The sequence below is a fragment of the Globicephala melas genome, chromosome 6, assembly GCF_963455315.2.
Source record: "Globicephala melas chromosome 6, mGloMel1.2, whole genome shotgun sequence".
Taxonomy (NCBI): domain Eukaryota; kingdom Metazoa; phylum Chordata; class Mammalia; order Artiodactyla; family Delphinidae; genus Globicephala; species Globicephala melas.
The window spans coordinates 59,808,359-59,831,814 of record NC_083319.1 but is presented as its reverse complement, the minus strand read 5'-3'; the positions used below and the strand labels follow the sequence as shown (position 1 = coordinate 59,831,814).

Genomic DNA, 23,456 nt, shown 5'->3' with positions numbered 1-23,456 from the left:
ACTGGAGTTGATGTGGACAGCAGCCACGTCTTTCCTCAGGGTGTGCTGGCAGCTGCCACTTTGATGGGGGGGTGGTTGATATTGGAGGAGCTAAAGCCTGCTCAGAGTGTGGGGCAGGGCTTCCTCTCTGCTCCTTGACTGTTGCCATCCTCTCAGGGGTGGGGTCTGTTCCCCAGTTGCTGAAGTGGAAGCCCCTAAGGGTTTGACTTGAGTAGGTTCTCTTCTCTTTAAGTGTGTATTTTTTGTTCTCCCCTCACTGAGGTCTTTGCCTCAAAGGAGGGGAGTGTTGAAGTCAGTGAGGATCATGCGCTCCCAGAGGTCTGATGCTCTGCCTGTTACGGCATCTGTGGCTCTGCTCAGATGCAATCCAAGGTCATGTCCTTTCTCTGATGGTCATCCCAGGTCTAGTGAAAGGTTGTGACACGGATTGAGCAGGGCCAGAGCACTCACTAGGCTGGGACTAGGGGTTTAGGCATTGCACTTGCAGGAATTGAAGTGGCTGTGCCACTGTCAGAGGTCTGAGCAGCTTCCTTGGCACTGCAGCCACCCCACATAGGTCACACACCTGGCTCCTTGGCCATCTTCATGTTACTAGATGGAGTCTTTTCCCAGGACTCAGCTGCCCTAGATCCTGTGCCAGACCTTGTTATGGAGTGAGTGGGACTGGGGTGTTTGCCCAGTTCAGATTGGTGAGTATGGCAAGGCGGCAGCCACCCCTGTAGAGCTCTCTCTGCCCTGTCTATTGGCAAATCAGCGCCCATGCACTTACCGTGAGTGGAGTCTGGGCTTCTCTAGACCTTTTTTTATCTCTGTGCCAGCCATTTTCCCAGCAGCCCAGGGGATTTGCCTCCTCTGTGTGGGACCCAAGGACTAGGACACCCAGTCTGTGGCTTGACCCGTTCACTCTTTAGGGTGAGTGTCCACCAGTGTAGTCTTTCTTTTTCCTCTTAGACTCCTCTTAGGGGCACAAGTCCTGACCCCAGTGCTTTTTTTCCCCACATCCTACCTGGTTATGTGGAAATCTTTCTTGTAGCCTTGGTTATATAGACATTCTTCTGCCAGTTTTCAGTTACTTTCCCTTGAGAATTATTTCGCATGTAGATTTTTTTTTTTTTTGTCGTTGTTTTGTTTTGTTTTGTTTTGTTTTGCGGTACGCGGTCCTCTCACTGTTGTGGCCACTGTTGTGGCCGGAGCACAGGCTCCGGACGCGCAGGCTCAGCGGCCATGGCTCACGGACCCAGTCGCTCGGCGGCATGTGGGATCTTCCCAGATCGGGGCACGAACCCGTGTCCCCTGCAACTGCAGGCGGACTCTCAACCACTGCGCCACCAGGGAAGCCCTGTAGATGTATTTTTGATGTGTTTGTGGGTCGAGGTGAGCTCCACTTCCCCTTACTTTGCCCTCTTGATTCTCCACCTGGGATAATCTTAACAGCATAAAAGAGATATAGTAGAAGCATATTGGCAATTATATCTGTCTATTTAATTATATACACATATGTGTGTGTGTGTATTTTTTACCAGTAGGTCCTTGTTGGTTGTCTATTTTAAACAATCCCAAACTCCCAATCACATATATATATATATATATATATATATATATATATATATTTTTTTTTTTTTTTTTTTTTTTTGCGGTATGAGGGCCTCTCACTGTTGTGGCCTCTCCCGTTGCGGAGCACAGGCTCCGGACGCGCAGGCCCAGCAGCCATGGCTCACGGGCCCAACTGGCATGTGGGATCCTCCCGGACCGGGGCACGAACCCGTGTCCCCTGCATTGGCAGGTAGATTCTTAACCACTGCGCCACCAGGGAAGTCCCCCAATCATATATTTTTAATGCATGCATATGTATAGGTGTTTTAATACATTTAGTTCAGGTATTTTGCTGCTAATGAATACAGAGTCACGGCTTTGACCCAGGTAGGAGTTTTATTTATTTATTTATTTATTTATGGCTGCATTGGGTTTTCGTTTGCGCGGGCTTTCTCTAGTTGCGGTGAGCAGGCACTACTCTTCGTTGTGTTGCGTGGGCTTCTCATCGCAGTGGCTTCTCTTGTTGCAGAACCCGGGCTGTAGGCACGCAGGCTTCAGTAGTTGTGGCTCACGGGCTCTAGAGTGCAGCGTCAGTAGTTGTGGTGCACGGGCTTAGCTGCTCTGTGGCATGTGGGATCTTCCCGGACCAGGGGTCGAACCCGTGTCCCCTGCACTGGCAGGCAGATTCTTAACCACTGCACCACCAGGGAAGCCCCGGATTGTTTCTTTTTATTTGTGGCTATTAAAGATTCTTTTTTCCCTCCAACAGTGAAAGCAAACACAGATGAATCAAACAGCACATTTTATAAATAGAGAAGTCTGTTTTATTCATAGGAAAGCTGTGGAATGATGAAATATTTATTTAATTGATAGCTGTCTGTCAACATATGATAATAGCAATTTTTTGTGAATATAAGAGACTAAAAAGTAGTTCTGCCATGGCAAAACAATGACAGGAGTATCAGGTGCCTTGAGTTTAGTAAACAATAGTTATCAACCATCTGGGCATGGTACAATCTACATAAATGCACAGTGTATCCAGCAGTTACAGGGTCATCTCTGTGCCCACAATAAGTGGGCCGATTTTGCCATTTAAACTTGGCATATGCTCTCCGAGGTGTTGATTATTCAAGAAACCTGTATGCCCAAGTCTATTAAGCTTAAAAACTACATTTTAATGGCCCCTTATAGTCAAACCCTGTTTAATATGGCAAACGCTTGAGAGCTACTTACAAACACCATTCAATTTCATCACTAATTACTAATAACAGGAATGAAATTAGCACCTGTCTCAGCTGCTTCAGATTTTGGATTGCACTTAATAAACAGTTGAGAAAGTCCTCTGTTGCTAAACATTTACTGGGCCATTTGCATCCTGATTTTCAATGTGCTATTATGATTTATACTCTCCTATAGTCATCTGAAAAAGCATAGGACTTAAAGACAGTGTTTCTTATTTGAATTTAAAACAATGTTTTTAATACCTTACACTTTGAAATAATTTTTCAGTATGCGACATCAATTTGTCTTCTATATAATCATTCTATCTTTCTCTTTAAGTCTACTAAAACGAGAATGCTAGTGGAGTGAATAGGCATTTTCACACACAAAAAAACCTGAAAAATCGTTAGAATAAACTAACGCACAAAAAAAGAAAGTTCTACTGGTTTTAATGATCCCTTAAAACACAAAATCTCTTAAAGGCGTGAAACCCTGGTTTCTCTAGTCATCCCTTCTGGGTCTTTGGTCTATGCTGCTACTATAGGTACTGGAGAATTTTAACATGAAAACAAGGCAATTAAATTGCAAAATTGTTCAGTGCTACTCACAACACCATTAAATAGCGTCACTTATTAATAATAACAGGAATAGTAGATTTGGGAAAGTCTCACACTCAGTGAAACCACACTGAAAGGGTGTGAGAGAAATTATGTAAAAAAGTAGTATGATAAAAAAAAAATGTCATGAAACCATCTTATTAGTGTCCAAGGTAAATGATCATGGTATAAAACACTTCTCTATCTTTTGGACCCAATCTTTTCTATCTTTGGACCCAATCAGTTATTATACTGAGATGTGTAAGACATTATCGTCAGGATTTCAGGCCAACTGAACTCTAGATATAGTGACTTTAATCATTCAAATTGTTGTCTTTCATTTAATACAGATTTATTTTTCTAATATTTCAAAGTACATCAGGAGGCATTTTTAAAATAAAGTTTATAAGCTTTGAAACATTGTTACAAAATAACCAGAAGATGGCAGCATGGCACCTGTTTAGAAATTTGATAGCTTGTAAGTTCCATTAAGCGGAAACAGTTTCTAGATTTTTATAAATAATATCTTTCCAATCACAAAATTTTCTCAACATAGAAAACGTAATTAAGAAAAGACTGTTAGTAAGGTCTAAATGATAGCTTGACCAAAGCAGAATTACAAAGGAACAAAAATGGCTTCTTCTTTACTGAAAATAATGAAGAAAGATGAAAGAGAGATGGTAGAGGGAGAATGTCAAGGCTCTTAAAAATGTGCTTTCAGAACATTTTAAGTAGGCTTGATAGAACCCATTATGGGAAAGAAGAGACTCTTTTAAAATTCCAAACAAGATGAGCCCTGATATTGAAATAACCAATTAATTCCACCGAGGCCATTAGGAAAGAATTAAAGGTCATTATCATAATTGAACAGGTTCAAAACAAACTCCTTAAATTTATCATCTTTAAAGTCCATTTCGGCTTTTAAAAAATACACCTATTGTTTTATGATCTTTTATAGCCGAAATATGTGAACAGTTTACAAAGAACTCCAGTACACTCATTTTATTTTTAAAGTTGTAATCTCATTATAACTAACAAAATTAACTGAAGACATCTGTTTAGCTATGAAAAAATGTCTTTTAAACCTCAGGTAAGAATCCACATATTTATAATAATATGGAACATCGTAAAATGACAGTTCAAGAAAACATTTTTCTATAATCCCTGAAAAGTCCATAATAAGAATTTACTGTACTAGAAGTTTTAAGGAAAGCTTCTCGGTATATTCCATTATGAACTGTTAAAAATAAAACTCAGCACATTACCTATTACGTTTTCCTGTTCATTTTATAAATTTGTGATATATACTGAATCCTCACCCTTCTACCAAAAAACTCTAGAGCCTGTTCAAACTGAACTGGTTACCCTACGTGTTATAAGACTAGTGTGGGTTTTTCTCGTGTATTGGTATATTTGTGTATATCCATTTATTCAAAGCTGATTTGTTGTCTACTATAATAGTTGGCCCCATTCTAGGCAATGACTGAAATGCATTACATATTTTGAATAGATCCATTAAATAATTATATCAGGAAAATAGAAAATATAGGAACTGAATATGAATGCCAAGCATTTTGTGGAAATGTCTATATAGGCGTTATAACTAACAAAAATAATTGTTACTATGTGCTGTTTGAATTTTGGTCATTTTTCTTAGTTGTGTATATTTGGTATAATAGTTAATCAAACATCTTTTATACATATTAAACTACCATTGAGTTCATCGTATGAAGATATCTAGTAAACTATGTTCTTCGAATAATGAATCACAGAATAACAAACAAAACACTTAGTGATTAAAGCCACCTGAGAATCCAGGCAGAAGGGAGATTATTTTTTTCTCATTTCCTCCTGCAGTGGGCAGCAGAGGCTCAGTTAGGTTTTAACAGGAAACTGAAAAACAGGGCAAAACAACTGCTCAAACAGTAAACAGGTGGTGTTCTCAGGGCTCATAGGTCTTGGGGGCAGGAAAACAAATTAGATTATGATGGTGATGATAATTATGATTATACTGATAAGTATTTTATAAAATGTTTTCCTTTTTTTTTCCCCTCATTAAAAAAAATATCCATAGGCTGTATAAATTGTCACTTTTTACAGTTGAGTGACTTGAAATCCAATTAAGGTAAACCTCAGGATGGAGAGCTACTGAAAAGTAGAGTCAGGATGCTGAGCTAGATACTCCTGCCTCTACATTAGAATTAGAGGGAAATTGGGAACAGATCAGAAAAGTTCAGCGCTAAAAAGACAATTTTTGATCCTTTGGAGATGAGAAATTATTTGTATTCTTTAAGTATTCTACAAATATAAATAAAATATTTACTCAAGCTCTTAAGCTCCATGTCTGAAGGCAGAAATGGAATTGAAACTTATCCAGGCTATTTATACTGAAAGAGATTTCATTAGTCAGGATGATTAGTCCACCTTAACCTTGATTCCCACCTTCTCTTGGTAAATTCCCAGGTAAGATGTTGATCCTCCCCCACGACCCCCCCCCCCAGTAGGGGATCTTGGCCTTGTGAACAGAGATAACAATTCAGGATTAAGTATTTTGGAGCAAACAATTTATTATTTGGGTCTTTTTATACCCTATGAACCTCACCTTGTGTGACATCCAATGTAGTCTCATGCTTAGATGGTTATGTGCTGAGAACCTCACTGAGTGGCTATAAAAAATGGAAACTTGAATACAGGCTTATTCATTCTACTTTATGAGTCTAACCTTGGTTTTGTCTCAGAGCTTTCTCTACCAGGGATAGAGGACTGGTTCCTGAAATGTTCTCATAAGCAATTCCTTTTTACAAAGAACTATACAGAGCCATAAAAATAATTAACAATACAGAGTAGCCTACATTAAATGCTAAATGTGTGGAAAGGCAAAAAATGCTATAGGAGACAGCCAGCCATCCAGATGTTGTCCTAGGTAATGGAGTATAGCAATATACTCAGCAAAGGAATTTGAATCAAGTTCTGAAAACATCAGAGAGACATTGAAGCCTTTTGGGTAAATCCATGACTAAAGCATTGGTTTCTTCTAGTTGTTTCCACTTTAGATATAATTTTCACTCCAGTTGAAGAATATGAAAGAGTTAAATGGTTTTTTAAACAGCTTACTCCTTATTGTACATCGACCTCAGGTGGAGAAAATTATACTTCTTTAAAATTTGACCAAATTTGGCCAAATTTTAAAATGTTGGAAGCATGGAACCTACCCGGTTGCTGGTTGGTCTTTGCTTATTATCTTCCTTCCTTTAACTAAATGTTTTTTTTTTTTTTTATTATATCAGACTAATATTTTACTTTGATCTATGGAGTTAGAATAAAATGTTACTGCCTTTTAATGAAAGAACTATTTTTGGGGTCTTATTTTTTTTTATGACATTACTTTTTATAATAGAAAAATATTGCCAGGTACTCTTCTTCCATATATTAAGATATGCATAAAAGCAAAAAAGGAAACAGCTTTAGAAAAATTATAACTTCATGGTTTATTTTTACTTGATGTTAAGAATTTCTGCTAAATATAATATACAAGTTATGTAGGTTGTACAGATTTAATTTTTTTGTTTTCTTTGGAACTTTGATCTTTCCCAGGTCTTTGACCTTTTGTTGATACAATTCTTCTATCATCTTTTTCCTTATCCATTATATTAGGTGTCCCAAATCCCTTATACCTGTTATTTTTCCAGTTTCCCTTCCCTTATTTTTTTTTTTCTGGAATCTAATTAACTCTCTTTTTCACAAAATTTATGTATTTAGGACAGAGACTGTAAGGAAAACTGTGACAAAAGAAAATTAGCAGAGAAAATTAAATGGATCAATTAAATTAATTTTGGACAATGAGAGATTTGACTTTTTATTATTGAAATAATTCCTATATGTTTATTTGTAAATGCTTATTTGCCATCATCCTTAGTTACTTACCCATATACAGGAAAGTCACAATGTACTAATTTCAATTTGTGTGCAGCATAAAGTGTTATTTTATTTCAATGTCCCAATTCCAAATCTCATAGGCCAATTTGGACTTTGCTCATTGATGCTAATTGTTTTTTTCAACCAAGAGTATAAGCTTTAAATGAATGCATATGTATCAATAACCTTCAAAATAATTTTCACTTACATGATAATGGTTTACAGTAGGCATATAAGATGCAAATTACATAAACTATTTTTCTAGATCTTGTTAATCTACGCAGGTAGATACATTGTAAATCATATTACATCTTCAGTACAAGACATGTTGTGGCAATTAACACTTGTCTTGAGTTTGAAGAAATAATATAAACAAGATAATATTTTGGGATAGGTGAATGTTATGAAAATAGAAAACATAGGCTTAAGCAATTGGTTTGGTTTATGTTATTGATTATGAAATATGGAGAAGTAATATATTCTCATCAGTTTACTTGGAGGAAAAAAGAACTAGAACAGTGATTATAAAGTTCAGTGAAATGATGACATTGGAATAGTTTGGTAGCTACAAAGAAAGTTTTGAAATGTGTTGGCTTGATTTATCTAATTACCTGCCTGAATTTCTGTTATAATAGCTATAAAATTTTTGATGACATTTTATTTAAAATTTTTTTATAATTAATTTTTATTATTAATTTAAAAATTTTTGGGGTGGGTTGGGTCTTTGTTGCTATGTGCTGGCCTTCATTAATTGTAGTGAGCGGGGGCCACTCCTCACCACAGTGCATGGGCTTCTCATTGCGGTTACCTCTCTGGTTGCGGAGCACGGGCTCTAGGCACGTGGGCTCAGTAGTTGTGGCAAACGGGCCCAGTTGCTCCGCAGCATGTGGGATCCTCCCGGACCAGGGCTTGAACCTGTGTCCCCTGCATTGGCAGGCGGACTCTCAACCCCTGGACAACCAGGGAAGTCCTGAAAACATTTTAGATCAACAAAAAAGTTGCAAAAAATGACATAGTAAAAAAAAAAAAAATGACATAGTGTATATGTATATGCCCATCATCCAGCTTCCCCTAATGTTAACACATGACATAGTCATAACGACGTCTTTGTACAGTTGTATAGTTAACACTGGAACAATAGTACTAATTAATCCATGGTCCTTATTGGAATGTCACCACTTTTTTCCACAAATATGTTTTCTTCTGCTTCAGAATCCAAGTAGGATCCCAGATTATATTTAGTTGCTGTTTTCTTAGTTTCTGCTAATCTATGAAAGTTGCTAAATTTTTCCTTGTCTCTCATGACCTTACAACACTTGAGTAGTGGTCAGTTTCTTTGTAGAATGACTTTTGCTCTGGGTTTGTGTGATGCTTTTCATGATTAGATCAAGGTGAAGTATTTTTAGCAGTGCCACAAAAGCAGTGTTGTATCCTTCTCAGTGCATCATATAAGGAGGTATATGGTATGTTTTATCCCTCTGGATGTACTCAATTAAGGTAGCATGTGCCTAGTCTTTCCACTTTAAATTTACTACTTTTCCCTTTAAACTAAAAAAAAAAAAAAAAATTGGGAGAGATACTTTAAGGCTATGTGAATATCCTGCTTCATCCAATTATTTTAGCATCCATTGTTGAATTTTACCTGCAGCAGTTATTATTGTGATGTGTACCTGATGGTGATTTTGTATTTCCCTTATTATTTCTCTATTTATTATTATATAATAGGCTTTTTGTTACTTGCTATTAGTATTAAGCAGAAAAAAAAATACGTTGTTTCTTATTTTTGTTCCTATTTATTAGTTAGGACTAGCATTCCTTCCAAAGGCTTTAGCTAACTTAGAGTTCTTTTTTTCAAAACATGTTTTTAACTAAATTTTACTGGTACAGTGAGTTACATTCATTCAAACCTTCCCCACACCAAACCCTGTTCATAACATCATATATATATATATATATATATAGTTATGTATATATATGCTAGTAATATACATGGGCAAATATATATTGACATTGCAATTTTCTTCTAGTTTTAAGCCACCACAGCTCCGTTAAAGAACCAACGCTTTGTAATTGCTTTGAATGAATCAATATGGTCTCTATTATGTCATTGATCAGCTAATTAAAAATTCTTAAAATAAGAAGTGCTATGATTATTTAATGATGATAAAATATCTGATGTGAGAGCTCCCTTATTAAAGTTTACCATAGCTTTGGGGGAAAAAATGTATAACAGGAACAAAGCAAACAGTACAGTGATTTGTAATTCTAGAAGGTGAGATTAGATCTTAAAGATTCATTTTTCCTTAAATATAAATTGTGGATACTATGGTTGGAAGTTTATTAACACCAAATAAATCATAAAAAGCATGCAAACTTAATTGAAAATTATGTCACTAAATTTTCCCCCAGTATATACTTCAGAATTTTCCACAGTGTATTCTACAAATTCTAGATATTTCTGTGATATGTGAGTGCTTCAGAGACGGTGAGAAAAATTTCTAGATATGTTAGCTTCTGGCTCTGTGTAGCTACTAAATGTACTGTGTGTCAAAAAATAAGAAATTTTACTTTTAGATACATGAACAGCAAATATGGCTTTGGTCATCTTGCAGTAAACCTTTTGCACTCTTTTAAGCTTTCTGTGAATCAGTCTGATGACATCATGCAAATTACATTGTCTTATTTTGTGACTCCTGCAATTATTCAGCTTTATCATGGACTCACCAAGAAGTTTTTCCCCCCACTATTTAAAATCACTAATGGATTTGCAGCTAACCTTTGGCTTCAGTCTCGGTCGGTTGCCTTCAGTATCACTTGTGTATGCATTGAGCTGATAAGTACTGTGGTTCATTTTACTCTTGAGCAAACCAAGTTTAAGGAAAAAAGAAAACAGAAAAAAAAAAAAAAGAAATCAAAACTCCAGACCAATAATTACCTTAGCTTCAGATGAAGGTGGTGAAAAATCATTTGATTGCTTCCTAATTCTTGGCAAGATATAACAAAATAAGGTTTTGGGGAGGTGGAGGGTGAGAGGAGGGCCACACAGCAGAACGGAGGGGAGACAGCAAGGGCTCTGAAATAGCTTTCTTATGCTGCTTATTATGTCCTTGGATTCTTTCAAACTGCATTTTATTCTGTATTATCAGTTTGATAAAATTATAATTACAATGCATATCTTGGTTTAATCATGGATCCCTTCCCACATCAATGGCTATTCCTCAATATTCCCAGCATCATCATTTCACATTACATTTTAATTTGTTAGTTCATCAGGAAGAACAGTGTACCCTAGCATGTAAAGGATTACTCGTCATGACTCAGTAGGCTAACAAAGCTTTTGGTAAAAGGGGAAATCTAATGAAAAGAAAAAAGATTCTAGTCCTTCTAGGTCAAATTATTAGCTCAGATATTTCATGCAAGAGAGAAACTGAAAATTAATTTTTCTCATTGCACTGTATAATATACTTACTTAAAAAAAACTAAGGATATATAAAATACATATCTCCTATAATGAGCAAGAAAATATCATTTGAGAGTATAATACACAAACAGAATCTAAAGCAACTGTACTTTTAGAAATAACTAAGACTTAACTTTGCGTGGGAGAAAGCTTTTAATATTTCTCTCTTTTTTTTAATTTTAAAAGAATAGAAAACATCCCTGGTAACCTGGCAAGAATTTAAACAAAATGATTAAATATAAAGGAGGAATAACAAAGTCCATGGTAATATGGTTATTTACCTTCATGTATCTAAATTACATTAGTTTATTTCTTGGGCTTGTCTACTCATACCTTAAACAATGTAAATCAGTTGACTGGTGTTTATAATTACCTGAAGAATAACGTTAAACTAGGCAAGTTCTATGGAAGTAAGTATACCAACCACAAAATAATGAAATTTTCTTTCATTTTGAAGATTTCCTGAGTATTCAACATAGCATTTTGACTTTAAATTGAGAATTACCTGTTAAACAATGGAATTTTTAACACTTTTGAGGACTTGACAGTATAGCACAGTTAAGGAGGTAAAACTCCTGAGTCAATCTTTTGTGTCCTTATTTTATTTTCCACATGAATCACTCACAGCTACTTATGCTCATTGTAGAAGTTCTTCCCCAAAGACAGCATGTACTGGATGGAAAGGTCAGTACTTAGGGATCCAGTTTTAGGTCTGCCATTAATTACCCACGTAAGACTAAACAAATTCCTTAACTTCTCTCAGCCTAGGTTTCATGTTCTGTCAAGAGTTTGAGAAAAGATTCCTTCAATTTCCCTCAATAAATTTTTAATTTACCTCAATTTTGAAAGGTCTTTGTTTTTCAATAATTTTTTAAGTAGGCAAATGTGTTCCTTCACTCAGTGGGTCTGAAGGAGTTAGGGATTTTTAGAAAATCTTAATTTTTATCTGCTTTTTCAATTATAACTTCAATAATGGCATCAAAATATATTGTAATGGCCTATCTATATCTATACATATGACAACAGACTGTATATCTTATGTCATCTAGCATGTGTTTACTAAGAGACTGCCATGTTCATTTGTGCATGTTCATACATACACACACACACACCAGGGTATATTTCTGGAGAAAGATTATCTAAATTGAGATATGACAAATAATAGAAGTTAGCTAATAGATAACAGGGGGAAGTAGTATTTTTAGGAAAAAGGAGGGTGTAAAAACCTACTGGACAGAAGGAATAGCCCTTTTGAGAAATTCTGAAAGTTCATTAAGGATAAACTTCGACTTCAAAAGTTTTAACCTAGTTTAGGGAAAGGAAACTAATATTTGTTGAGGGCCTACTCGGTTTTAGGCAGTATTTGTTGAGTTAGACTTGTTCTGTTATACTTGTTCTGATATATTACATATCTGCATGTAGCTCTTCAGAGATTCACATGTAACACTTTAATTAGGCAACTATTTATTATTGGTCAAAATGATCCAATTTAATTTTCTTCTTCCAGTCTCACCATTGCCATTTATTAATGAATCACAGTTAGCCCTTATTCCTGCCCTTGGAGTATCCTCTTTGTCCAGGCTTTTGTATCATCTCCCTTCTGATATGCAGATAGTATTTTAGACAGTGACTCATGTACAAACCGCTTTGGGCTCATTCTGTTAAAGAATGTATTTCCACCCCTCCACAGTGGTACTCTAATTCTCTTTGTGTACACACTTGCAATTTATGCTTTTCACTTATTTTAATACATTTTACAAAGAATAGTAAGGTCTTTCTTTAAAATTAGTGTAAAATATTGATGTTTCTAAAATTATATATTTATATTCAGGAGGTATATTTATTCTTTGAACTATTCCTTTAGCTGTGTGTTTGTACACACACATATGTGTGTTTGTATGTGTGTTGGGGATAGGTAGGGGAAAATGGTACCAGACATATGTGGTCTTTTTTTCTCTTCTCAAATAAGAATTCTAAACTTCATTTAAAAAGTATTTTGATCATCTCATTTTATGTAGTATAAGATCTGAAACCCAGAGATAAGAGTGTATCTAGTTTTCTTCCGTAAGTTCCAGTGCTCTTATAATAATACAGGTTAACCACGATAGCCTATCGTGAGCTTGTATGTGGCAAGGTACACGTTTATTAAACTGCTCTTCAGTGGTGTCCAAAATGTCCTCACATGGATGCTCAACTTAAAAAGTAGTTTTAGAGGATGACTAGAAAATTGAATTTATACCTTTCAACCCCGAGGATTTGAGAAAGTACTTACTATTTGGAAAACCTCTGCATAAAATTAGCTGGCTATTATCTAGTTAACGAGTAAGGTCTGCTGTCTGGTGTGCTGCGAAGTGGAAGTGAACGACTGTTGGCAAGAGGATATAAATGGTGTTTTATGAGGTTATGTTGATCTTTTTGTTTTCAATTTAAGATTTTGAAAAAATGATTTTAAAGAAAAGGAAACATCTAGTGTAAGTCACCATCCCTATTCTAACATGTAACAGCTGATTAGGTTATTAAACTAATATGTTCAGTATTCTCTTGCAAAGTAAAAGGATTAGACTGTTTTGGATTTTTTTTTTTTTGCACATGAAAAAGGAGCAACTAATAATAAATGATTCTATGAAACATAGTTAATTTTTTTATCCATTCAACAGATGTCTTCTTAGTGCCTATTATGTGGCAGGTTGTGTTAGGTGCTAAATAAAAGAACTTACAAAGCAACGTCCCTTCTGTTTAGGAACTGATCAGTACTTTGGAAGAGACTTACTTTTAAAGCAACAGTTGGAGTACAGGGTTATGGGTACAGGAATGCAAGGCATATAAGAGATACCTATTTTAGGGTCATATAAATAAGCTCAAGAAAAGAATCGAAAGCGGGATGGTATGAGCTGAGCTCAGAGAACAAGGAACAGAATATGAAAAACACAGAAGTGAAAGAATGTAACATATTCAGGGAATATCAACTGTTTTTTTTTTTTTTTTTTGGAGTGGAAGGGTGATATGAGTGAATAGTGGGAAATGAGCAAGATAGGAACTATTTACTTCATGAAATGCCAAAACCAAGAAGTTTATATATTGTCTTAGGTGATGAAAAGCTCTTTTAGGACATTAGTGGGAGAAGGACAAACAGAATTTATGCTTGGGGTAATATGCCTATTATAGAATAGAAGATGGATTGGATGAGGAATTAAAGAAGAGAGATTAATTAGAAGATTCTAGCTTCTGGCTGCTGTATAAAACTCCCATCTACCACTCTTCTTCCCTAAAAAGTTTAGGTATAGAACTATAAATACTCAAAAATCGGTGAACCCTTAGATTGAAATTCTAATTATTTAATTCTACAATACAGAAAAGGATGTCAAATACTTTAAATGACTTGCAAACCAGAGGGTTTCCAACAAAGTTAGAATTTAGGACCCTGATCTCCTCATTCTCAAAAAACACATATTAAAATTCACAAGGAACCAGCCCTTAAGCTTCATAGAAATATTTTACCGAAAGTATTAATGATGATGTGTCTGTGTTAGCAGTACCATAAAACAAGTGACCTTCACGGACAAAACTCTCTGTGGTTAAAATTAAAAAGACAAAGGAAAATTGGATCTGATTATTAATGTAATTAGCTGATGATCCAGTGGTGTGTCAGATCCTAAATGCTAGTTATTGACTGATGATAATGGAGCATTCACATCTTCAAACTGGTGCTCAAGTCCTGCTCTCAGAAATAATGAGAGAGCTGCTCCCTCCATCCTGCCTCCTTGCAAGGTGCTAATGCCACATTCTGAATAAGGAGGTGCAAACCCAGCATACAGGCAGTGCTGCTCTTGCGCCACATTAAATCCACTGTTTTGTTTGCTGCTGCTGTAGGTTCTGTTTTTTTTTTTTTTGAAAATTGGGCATTTTTGAAGTGCTGTCATGAATATGATGGGGAAAGAATATTATAATCAACCCTTCTTAAGAATTGCCAGATTTACAGTATGTTCATAAACCTCAAACAAACAAGAAAATATGTTGAGTATAACCCACTACAGTGCTTAACATTTACACAGAATCTTTTTTAATAACCATTTTGAGGCTTCTGTTGGTGTCTATAACATTTAAAGTTATAATTTGGCAGCCATGTTGCTACTGGCTCCTTCAAACTAAAAATTTCAGTGTCTGATAAATAGAAATATAGAGAGCGACCACTTTATAGGTACATATATTTATTCAGGTGCATGACTTTAGTGGGCTGTTAAACTTGATAATATTCACTGTGAGATTATTTAATCATCATCCCCTTTGAAGATAAGCGATTTGCCCAAGAACATAGGTTACTAAATAGTAAAACAATGTTTTATTTCTGAAAATAAGGATTTGCTAAAGAGTTTAGCACTTGGCAATCATGGTACAACAAGGTTTAGACTGTTCTATTCCAATAAAACAATGCATGTACCTCATAACAAAGGGGATAGATCAAAGTATGGAATATTCTTTAGTCTTTATGGCTTATGTCATGAGATGCTTGGTGATACCTCTGTTAGGAAATAAAGGAAGACTACCACTTGATCCTCCAAATGAGAAAGGAAAGTTGTAATTGGATGTCATCTTTGCCAGTTATTTTGGCTGTAAAATAGACAGAGGCAGTTCATTGCAAGAGTGAAGCAGTTGCCAGTTTGTAGTCACAGATTATAACTGTGGAGAATCTCTTTCTCCCTGCTCCTTCTGAGGTAATGCAGGACTCTGCTGAAAAAACTTATGTCTACTTCTTGGAATTGAATGTTTCACTAATTTATAAAAGGAGACTCTTCATTTTAGGGGGAGCAAGACTAAAGGGAATTCCTGAGTTTGGGGATTTAGTTTTACACAATGGAATGCTGTTGTATCCTGAAGTGTTCGCCTAAAACTGTAAAGGTCACTTTATATTCCTATGTTGTTAAATTGTTTTTGAAAATACGGTTACAAATTAAAGCACAATATTTCCTTATCTGTGGGAGCAATTCAGTTTCTGTATTATAAGATATTTAGCGTGTTTCCATTTTGCGGGGAGACGGGCTGGTGTAAATAACACTGAAATGGATTATCAGGATACATAAATGTTTGTGTCAGCATATGTTGATACGTCTTTTTGAGAGATTTCTAGAAGTGAAATAAGTGGGTGAAAGGGAGCAAATATCTTGTAGAGTTTGATATGTGCTGGAAAATCGCTTTCCAATTTATACTACCACCAGCAATGAGTGAAGATGGCAATTTTATCACACCTGTTCATCACTATCAAAACAAAATATCACAAAAGGCTTGCTTTATTAAAAATGGTATTATTTGCTTTTTGCAAACAAATTCCCTCAAAGATAGATATAGGCCAAGCTCTTCTCAGTAATTAAAATCTTTCTGTTAGACTCTTTCTTTAGGTCAGGAGAGAATCACTTTGAAAGTACATTTGGGGAGGCAGGAAACGGAAGCTATGTCCACTGACAGACAAGCCCTTGAAACCTGGAAAAATCAGGAGAGCATTGGTTATGCAATAAGCCCATAAAAGAGAAAGATAAGTATTAAATAGAAAATGGGAAAACACTGAAGATAATATTTACTTCTGTTGCATGTTTGTGTATAGCTGCAATCTAACTTTGGAAATTACCAATTGCATTAGTTTTCTAGAGCTGTCATAACAGCATATCTGTTGAACGTGCTCCTGAAATTGGGTCATACATCAGTAGGGAAATGAAAATGGAGTGAAAATTTTCTCCGAGATAGGTTGAAAAATTAAGTCATTTTAAGGACCTAACATTTAAATAAGGTAATGAGGAGTAACCCTGCCGCACAGTTTTTTGTTGTTGTTGTTGCGGTACGCGGGCCTCTCACTGTTGTGGCCTCTCCCGTTGCCGAGCACAGGCTCGGGACGCGGAGGCCCAGTGGCCATGGCTCACAGGCCCAGCCGCTCCGTGGCATGTGGGATCTTCCCGGACCGGGGCACGAACCCGTGTCCCCTGCATCTGCAGGCGGACTCTCAACCACTGAGCCACCAGGGAAGCCCCACATGATTGGTATTTTAAGCTGAAAAATTTTTTCTATGGAGGCCTGTCCTGTGAATTGTCGGCTGTTTAGCAGTGTCCATGGCCTCTAACCACTATATGCCTATAGCACCCTACACCGAGCTGTGACCAAAAATGTCTCCAGGGATTACCAAATGTTCCAGGCCACGGAAGTGGCAGGAGGAAATTAGCCTTGGGAGAAAATGCCTGAGTTAAAACAGTTAAATGATGTCAATGAAATGATGATACACCACCTCCCCTTCACCACCATCAGCAGATCTAAAAAAGAGCTGCTGGTCGAAACATAGTTTTCCAAATATATTGTCTTTCAGGTTTGATATTTAGAATTTTCCTTATTGAGTCTATAGGTGTTGTATTCTTGTCTTTTTTATTCTTCCTTTTTTTTTCCATTTTCTCATCTCAAGTCTTTTTTTCCCTCCTAATTCTAGCCTATGCTAAGTTCATTTAAACCACTATTTTAAAATGTCTCCTCCCTTTCCTCCTGCAACTTATTTCCATTTATAGGAGTATATGTTCCTATCAGAAAAATCAGAGCAAACACCCTTATTCCTATCTTTAAAACCCCAATTATTCCTACTGGCCAGAGGAATGGAGATTTTAGAATTTGGGGATTGTTTTTGCTGTGAATCCAGCCCTGACTTTGTTGATACCATGTTTTTCTGTGATAAATTCATTAGAGTCTGGCTGTAATGCTGACTGTCCAGAGTTTCATACTTTCTCTTCACCCTATGCTTCTACTCCCATGGATGTTAGACAACTGGATCCTTGCTTGGCTGGAGAAAACTTTAAGTGCCTCCCTGTCATTTACCAAGGTTTTCTGTTCCTCTAGTCATGCCAGACCATAAGTAAAACACAGAACATGGAATGATAGCTTTTAAATACCACTTAAAATACCTCATTCCCCTGCCAAAACAAAACAAAACAAAAGACAAAAAGAATGCCACTTTTACTTTGATTTCTCTGAATTTCTTTCATGAATAAAGTTTCATTTTTTTTATGTGTTTCTCAGTTATTTTGCACTTAATTATAATTGTGTGACTATAAATATAATTGTATTAAAATAGAAGAAATATTGGGCTGGCCAAAATGTCTGTTTGGGTTTTTCCATAGCATGGTACCAAAAACCCAAATGAACTTTTTGGGCAACCCAATACAAACTTTTTCATACTGAGAGATGAATAGACTAGAAAGCATGAGTTAAAATATTTTTTAGATATTTAAATAATTTAATATATTTGAACTATTTTTACTTTTCAAGCATTTTATAGTTTTTAATAGCTAATGTGTTTTGGCCACGTCCTATGCCCTAGGAAGGGTTCTAAGCAATTTATTTGTATTAACTCATTTAATCTTTACAACTTCATTGTAAGTGATAAACTGAGGCTAAGATAAGGTTATGTACATTGTCTAAATCCAAACTGGTTAGTAATCCAAGGACCAAAGTTCAGCTCCCGAAAGTGTGAAATTCTAGTTTGGGCCATAAAATTTAAAAGATAGCCTAAATGTGTGTGTGTGTGTGTGTGTGTGTGTGTGCGCGTGTGTGTGTGTGTGTGTATTTTTTTAAGCAACAAAATCCTGTCACTAAGCATTACCTTATGTAGACCTTTCAAGTGAGAGAGGAAAAGTGTGTACGAATGTGTACGTGTTTGTGTATGCACTTGTACATGGCTACTTGGCTTGAATAATGGCTGAAGGAATGTTATAGGCAATGTGGAGTCTTGGTTTCTTCCCATCGCCCAGAAATTCCTGAGGCATTACCATATAAAAATGAGAACTTTGTAATTCAGAGTTTGAATCCAGTTTACTGGATTACCACTCCAGTGCCTTCTAGAACTAAATTCATTTAGGTTAGTGATCTTTACATATGGAAGAAAACATTATATTTATTTCTATTTTATAGGTGCTATTTATTATTCATGGTTAAATTTTTATCCCAACATACTGGTAGAGGTCACAAAGGAAGTTTTTTTCTCTGTTTTTTTTCCCCCACATCTGGAAATTTCAGGCAGATAGAATGTCAAAAACCATGAATGAAGTAAGTGGTTCTTTCATTTTGCATTTAATTGAAGTCCTTGTAATTAGTATTATCACATTTGCAACAAGGGTTCTTAGATTTAGATCTGTCCTTTTATGTGGGTGAGTCTCTGGACATATTTGGAAATGTGTCACTGCATCTAATAGAATAATAAAATACAAATGATGGAAATATTGGGCTTTAGCACAGCAATATGTGATTCTGTTTCCTCTTTTGATTTCTAAAATACTCCAGTTCATTTGAACATATTTACATCTATTATCTGCACATATTTTAGTCTCACTACCTGAAAGTTTGAAACATTATTACTGTGAAAATGATTCTCTGTTAACTTTAATTGGTGCACTGATACCACTGTTTGATCAACAAATATTCTAAGGTTTTTATTATTATAAAACCTGTTTAACCTGCCTCTTCATCTTCCTGTTTTGAACATAGTAATTCATTTAGGATTTTTGAAAAGTGGTGTCTGAATTTTTGCCTAAATTTGATTTTTATGTATCAGGAGCTAAATTTGCTTCTATATTTCTTTCTGGGAAAAAAAAATATTTTAAGACATAAAGGAATAGAGCTCCTTTGGAGATTCAGATTGAGAGATATATCAGAGTATTTATCTCTAGTCCTTTTTTTCTTAATGAACTTCATCTAAAAAAAGACAAAAGATAGACCATCTTTTTGAAGTTAATGGGGAGATACCCATTTTGAGCAATGGTTGAGGTTTAAACCATGTCTTGTTTTATGTATTGGTATTTCTCAATCTGTTTGTAATACTAAATATATTAATAAAAAATATATATTTTTTACAATAGGTTCCTGTCCTGAGACCACAGCAGGATGTGCCTTGGACAAAGGTATGCACATTTAAAATATATTTCAAATTTTCTTCATGAGTAAAGTATAAAAATGTTATAATAATTACATTATTGTCTCAGGCTTAGATATATGGAATTATAATACATGTTTATGTATATGATATATACTCTTTCATCTGGCAAAATATGATTCTAATGGTAAAGTATCAGAATAAAATATCTGATTATTAAATACATAGCATTGCCTGGCCACAGAGTGCCTTAATCCACACAACCTATATTCAAAGGACTATTGTCGCTAATGCTCTTGCAAGTAAAACAGTGGAACTATTCTAAGGCTGATGGAAGGTATTTAACACAGTCTTTAATGACGCTGATGAGTAAATTACTGAAATAGGATATAGGTCAGTTAAATTACCAGTCAAGAATTACCTAAGAGTGTCTAGGTTTTGGTGAATCAAATGGTGAAATTAGTTTAAAATTACAAATCAGTGTGAAAATAGGAAGCAAACAGGAAAATAAACACACACGCACAGCTAAATAAGTATATAAATGTGCTATATGAAAGATAAGGCGGCCAGTATAAGGCTGATACAGGATGCCTATGATTTCCTACCATGGGTAAAACTGATAGCTAGTGGGAACCTGCTCTGTAGCACAGGGAGCTCAGCTAGGTGCTCTGTGATGACCTAGATGGGTGGGATGGGCGGAGGGTGGGAGAGAGGGGATGTATGTATACATATAGCTGATTCACTTCATTGTACAGCAGAAACTAACACAACATTGTAAAGCAACTCTACTCCAATTAAAAAAAAAAAGGAACAAAGAACATTATAAAGATCAAGAACTGCAATAGCCTTGAATCCTAAGAGGGAGCTGAAAAGAAAGTGTATATAATGAATAAAAAGTACTTGGTGGGAGCTCTGAGTTAAGACCAAAGGAACTAAGATTGTCAGGGACTGTAATGGAGAAAGGCGAAGACAGATGAAAGTGAAAATGAAACTCACAAATAGAAGCTATTAAAACTCACTATGGAGAAAGCATGAGAAGACTTGCTTGAATTAACACGTGAGGAATTTAAGTGATAAAGTATTGATAGAAGGTTTGATGTTGTTTATTTAGAGGTATTTAAGTATCAAATGGATTCACAAATGTCTGATTATAATTTCTCTAAAGCTTCTCTAGATCTACCCCCAGGTAGAGGGTCCTTCCAACCCCACACAGAAACTGGCAAGGCAGTTCTTTTTATTTTTCTGCATGATAAAGTAATTTTATATTGAAAGAAAAGTTGTAAGTTGGTTTGTGGTTATAAGAAAAATGTGGCTATATGCACTAACATGAATAATAATTGATGTCTGTATGCATAGTTTTGGGGGAAATATTCTTATATACACATTTATATTTTAAATTTGGCTCTAAATATATGGTGTGTGTTCCACATTACCCTTATATGAAAGAATAAGCTATTCATCTGCATATATGGATAATTTTCTGAGATTTTAATATTGAAATACACTTAGTTTTTTTCTTGACTCTTTTTCATATGTTTTTCCTCTTAGTCATTTTCAGTCCCTATTCAGAGATGGGTATGACTTTAGAATATGCAAGGAAAATATGCCAGCCGATGTGCTCTGCCAGACAGGGAATGAATGTCTCCAGGCACAAATCTCTGTTGTGTCAAGGCTTTGGCATGACATTTGGCAGGGAACTAAATCAAACATAGCACAATGCAAATAATCTCGGTTTCCCATAGATGTACAGCCTCAACCTCGAGCTGGCTGTTAGTCATTTCTCCTCTTTCCCCTGATATTCCAGGGAGCAACATTTCTGGTAATGAACTGAAAACTAGGGCATTTCCTAGGTGTTCTCATAGTGTGAGGAAGTGGGAGGATTGTGGCTTTGGAATTGGACCTTCCTGAGTGTGAAATGCCACTTTGTCATTTACTAGCTGTGGAATTCTTGGAAGGTTCCTTCAGATATAAAATGAATTTAGTAATAATTATCACAGGGGTTGTGTGGCTATTAAAATGAGGTAACTGTCCTAAAGCACCTCTTATACACGCTACATAATAGACACTTAATAAATGTCCTTTACTCCTTCCCATTTCTGTAATGAGTTCAGTTTTGTGTTAAATTTGTAAATAACCATCTCCATCATTCTGTGAAGAGAAGAGAAATGATTCTGTATTTGTAAGCTTGAGGTTATGTAAGCATTTGCAGTGTAATATTTGTCTTTATCTTTGTGCACTCTTTTTGGTGAAGGAAGTGTTGTGAACTTCTTGATCATTTTTTATATCAGTTCTTTTTTTTAAAAGATTGCATTTGAGGGAGTTCTGTGGCAGTCTAGAGTTTGGACTCGGTGCTTTCAATACTGGGGCCTGGGTTCCACCCCTGGTTAGGGAACTAAGATCCCATAAGCCATGCAGCGGGGCCAAAAAAAAAAAAAAAAGATTCATTTGATACAAAGGGTCTTTATATTGTACAAGAGCAGGTTTCAGGTCTTTGATTTAATTTTAGGCCTTGTTAGTGTGCTCAAGGATGAAAAACCACATTGTAAAATGTAGACAGGGGCTTAGAAAAATTGCATTTCCATAGCACACTCAAACTATCTTAGTTTAATAGTTCACTTCAGCTTCCTTATTAAGAAATTACTGTGTGTCATGTACTGTGTTAGGTGCTAAGGGTGCAAAGAAGAAAAAGATAGAGGTTCTCTGCCTTCAGGGGAATTATAATCTTAGAAGGAAGGAGACTTGGAAACATGTCATTTTAAAAATGATGTGTGTAACATAATATAGGCGTGAGGTGCCAATGAGGGGGCCCTATGGAAAAATCATTCCAATCAGTCTGGTTCCCTGGAGGGTTTGACACTCAGGTATCTTGAAAGGTGATGATGAATTGGTTGGTTATCAGTTGAATGTAGAGGCATAAGGAATGGGAAGATGTCAAGAAGAAAGACAGGAAAATCAGTTAGGAATCTGTTGTCTGAACTAAAAGAGAGAGATGGTGGTAATAAAGGTATAGACTTGGAATTGGGAAGTGAAGTTCTCCCACTTTGTTCTTGAAAGTATAGATTTAAGATATATTTGAAAGTTATTTTTATAGGAGTAAGAGGTTTCATAGTGTTTTTAATAACATGATGATAGGAACCAAATTAACTATTAAATCGTAGGGAAACTGTCAAATAAATATTAATATTTAAGACATGTTAAAGCTTCTAAAATTCATTATTTTGAAGATTATTTAAGGATGCTGTGTTCTTAAAAATCAGGCCAAACTCTGCAACAGTATTATAATACCATGCCTCTTCTATACATGTGCTTTTATACACATATTTATATAAAACACAGAAACACAGAGATACTCAAATGAGTATATATATGATGTGCTTTTGTTAGGGGATAGGGTTCAAGGAAAGCACACAGAAAAAGACTGGAAAGAAACACATCCAGCATGATTAATGGTGATTATTTCTGTGTGGTAGGTATATGTGTGACTTTTATTTTTCTTGAAATTTTATGTTTTACATTTTATATAATGAACATGTTGAACACATTTTATGTGACTCCCATGAGTCCTGCCTTTGTGTAATTCCCTCCCATTGAGTGTGGGCAGAACCTCTGACTTTCTTCTAACCATTGAAATACGGAGAAGGGGACAGGATACCCACTCCTGTGATTATGTTGTATGACAGGGGTGATGAGATGACAGTCCTACGTGTACATTACATTATATAAGAATACATTTTGTTAGAAGACTGGTTCTTTCTCTCCTGCTGGCCTTGAAGTAAGCTGCCATGGTGGGAGAGGGTCTAAGGAGAGGGCAACATGGCAAGAAACTGAAAGCCTCTAT

At 35.7% G+C, this 23,456-nt stretch overlaps 1 protein-coding gene across 8 annotated transcripts in view; it reads left to right on the top strand.

Moving 5' to 3' along the window:
• PTPRD (protein tyrosine phosphatase receptor type D) overlaps positions 1 to 23,456 on the top strand; it is a 2,143,764-nt gene that overhangs the window by 760,783 nt on the left and 1,359,525 nt on the right. For all 8 annotated transcript variants that reach the window (XM_060300920.1, XM_060300919.1, XM_060300918.1 and 5 more), the window contains exon 5: positions 19,605 to 19,646. The gene's annotated coding sequence lies outside the window, so the exon portion shown is untranslated. The remainder of the gene's footprint in view (positions 1 to 19,604; positions 19,647 to 23,456) is intronic.